At 44.2% G+C, this 3,408-nt stretch overlaps 1 pseudogene; it reads left to right on the forward strand.

The window, feature by feature from the left end:
• Positions 1–1,406: 1,406 nt before the first annotated feature.
• Positions 1,407–2,102, forward strand: LOC125166800 (EP300-interacting inhibitor of differentiation 1-like; annotated as a pseudogene).
• The last annotated feature ends 1,306 nt before the right edge of the window (positions 2,103–3,408 follow it).

The following is a 3,408-nucleotide window of genomic DNA, read 5'->3' on the forward strand; positions in this document are numbered from 1 at the left end:
TTCAAGCTGAGTTCACATTTCCTATTGATCTGTTGCCAAAGATCTCCCCTTAAACTCTACCCGTGCGCTAGTATCCAGAACGTCACTCCCCATGCACACCTTTCCCTTATCTCATGCACGGAAGCTTAGATTGGTCCTCGCCAATCCCTGATCTGGGTCCTGCTCGTGATGTGAGCAATGATTCTAGAACGCCTTGCATATGAAGTCTATCTAATGTCATGGTGTTCATTAAATATCATCTACCCCCACCCCCCCCACCCCCACTAGATTTAGGGAGCTATTTACAATAAACCTGGCCCTCTTTTAGGCACTTTACAAAAATTATATTAGTCCATGCCTACAACAATTTCTGAGGTTAGGTCCCGGTTTTCTCTTTTCTGGATGAGGAAGTGAGGCTTGGAGAGATGGCATGGAAAGCAGCAGAGGGTTCGAGTCTGGGTTTGTCTGACTCCAAAGCCTAAGGTGTAGACCTCCAGGCTCTCCCGCCTCAGTCATTTGGAACCAGGACTTCCTTATGCCATTAGCTCCCACATTTATTGTCTACATAACCATAATGATTAAGGGAATGGTGTGGGGGTGGACTGCTGCTTTATGAAGCAGTCTAAAATGATTTTCACTCCGGTTCGTAAAGACGGCGGATGGGCTTGTTCCTCAAATTCTGAAATCCTAGGGTGAACAGGCAGTTTGGAAGCTGGAGGTAAGTTTAGGGCAAACAAGGAAATAATACGTCTCCTAGCACGTAATAAAGTTATGGAACTCATTACCCTGAGAGGCAGTACAGACAGGAAATGTAAATGGATTAAAAAAGAGTTTGGACAAATTTATGAATGACAGAGTCGTAAAAGGCTTCTAACAGAAGCTGGAATATACGAGGTGTGACTATGAAGCAGTGAAAATCTTTTTCTTTTTTTTTTTTTAACAAACACCAGAACTTGTATATCCGAATAAATATATTTTTCCTTCAAAGTAGCTGCCTTGGGAGAATACGTGCTTACTCTAATACTGCTTGCTTGCTCAGACACATTTGGAACTCACAGGAGTTTCTTAAAGGTTCAAGTTCACCCGCCTCCCCTTTTACAGATAAGGAGACTGAAACCTAAAGCCATTGCATAACGCACCCACGTTCACACAGAAGCCCTTCTAGGATTAGAATCCCAGCTGCCCGACTTCAGCTGTATTACCCCTTCATTGCCACGTGCTGTCTCCGGCTCTACATTTCTTCGGAGTCGGTGGCTCATTCTTTAGGCCGTCCTAACGGTGGTAAATCTTTATCCTTTGTGAACGGGTTTCTGGGACAGCCAAAACTGAGGAGATTCAAGGCTGATGACTAAGCTGCTTGTTCAAGCTGTGGATTGGTATTATTTGTTCGGCAAAAACGCCTTTGGAGAGGTCGAACCGCTTGTACGATGTCAGAAATGAACGGGCTGCCCCAGCTGTATGAAGAGAGCAATGCCCTGCCTTGGACCTCGCGGTGTCCTCGCTTGGTGAGGGTGACCTCCTGCAGATGGAGGTGGGCAGCGGGAGCCGGGAGCCATGCCCGAACGCCTCCCGCAGCGGGGCCCAGCTGAAGGCCCAGTGGAGGAGGAGGCCCAGCCACAGCTGGAGGCCCAAGGCCCAGTGGAGGAGGAGGCCCAGCCACAGCTGGAAGCCCAAGGCCCAGTGGAGGAGGAGGCCCAGCCACAGCTGGAGGACCAAGGCCCAATGGAGGAAGAGGCCCAGCCAATGGTGGAGCCTCAGGGGGAACGAGGCCTTGCTAACCGGCCCGGTCCTGGGGAGCCGCCAGGGCCTGGTCGCGGGCCCTGACTTCGAGAGCCAGGATGAGGGTGAGGATTTTGATGACTGGGAGGACAACTACGATTACCCTGGAAGAGGAGCAGCTGAGTGGTGCCGGCCACCGAGTATCAGCGGCCCTTGAAGCAGCCAACAAGATGTTTCTGAGAACATCCAGAGCCAGGGAAGCAGCCCCGGGTGGCGGGTTTCAAATGCATTATGAGAAGACCCCGTTTGTTCAGTTGGCTGTTATCGAAGGGCTATTTACACGTATGGTTGTCAATCGTCTGACCGAAGAACTCGGGTGTGATGAGATTATTGATAGAGAGTAACTAAATGCCGTTAAAAGAGGAGGAAAAGTGGAGGAGAGACCCCACATTCTACGGTCTTTTGGGTTCATTCCAGAGAGTACCGTGCCCATGAAAAACTTGATCTTCAAAAAAAAGATTTTTGTCGTTGTTGTTGCCTTGCAGAATAGAATAGGGCAGTGACTGCACAGTTATGAAAAAGAAAAAATTGTTAAAGAAGAAGAAAAGGCATCTTAGGACTGTGGAAATCTGTTTTCGAGAATGTTCCTGAAACACCTGTGGCTTTGACTTTGCTATTGATCCAGATTGTTTTCCTTGCGTTGGGGAAAATATCTTTCATATTTCACTGTAAGGGATGGTTTTGCAAGAATAAGTTAACATCAAGACAGACTGCTAGTACAAACGCCCAGTGATAATAATTACATGAGAAAAAGTAACTAATACATCCAGTTTAGGACATGAGATGTCGGAGTCATTTGGACTGAAAGCCCACTGAGAGCACTCTGCAGATTCCACTTTGTGGTCTATCCAAGCCAATTGTCAAAGGCTACATTTTTTAGTGTAAAAGAAATTGGGTGTTCTTCAGTATCCGAAAAGGATAAGCAAACCCAAAAAGAAATACGTATCGGGTGTGCTGTGTCTCAAACTGTGTTTTCAAGAGCATCTGAAATTTTGGTTGTACATGTATCTTGACGACTTATAAAGCTACTATGATCCCTAATTCCAGAACATTTATTGTCTTACCATTCTTAAAACTCAAAAATTAACTGTCCGTAGTAAAATTTCAAATGTAGACATTAAAATATATGCGAAAGAACAAAGAAAACAAACTATTTCTAACACTCTTATAGTAGAGAAATTGTTCTACTTGCTCTCTGTTTTTCGTTTAACTTTACAGGCGAAAGACTTTGGTTGAACTTCATGACACAAGACCTGTTAAAGGGAAAATGTCAAGTAAAAGGAAAGCCCTACATCTACAAAAAGACTGAGCAATCTTTAACGGTTTTAAACCTGCCCAGAAATCCTCTTTGGTATCTGAAGTTTCCCCTCTGTCTCCTCCTCTAAATAAGCGTGTTATTGGTTATGCACCAGCATTCGCGATAATAAAACTTCTTGTTCTGTAAAATATATATATTTAATATATATTTTTATATATACATATATTTTAAATATTTATATAAATATATATATATTTAATTTATTCAAAACCTGGAGCTTTTTTTTTTTAACAAAGAGGCACTAACATCATGTTCTTCTGCTTCCTATAAACTGGCTTCCTGCTGGCCATCTTCTACTGCCCTTAAGGGGTATATAACACACCTTCACTTTT

The sequence above is a fragment of the Prionailurus viverrinus genome, chromosome B2 (assembly GCF_022837055.1).
Source record: "Prionailurus viverrinus isolate Anna chromosome B2, UM_Priviv_1.0, whole genome shotgun sequence".
In the NCBI taxonomy this organism is placed as follows: Eukaryota; Metazoa; Chordata; class Mammalia; order Carnivora; family Felidae; genus Prionailurus; species Prionailurus viverrinus.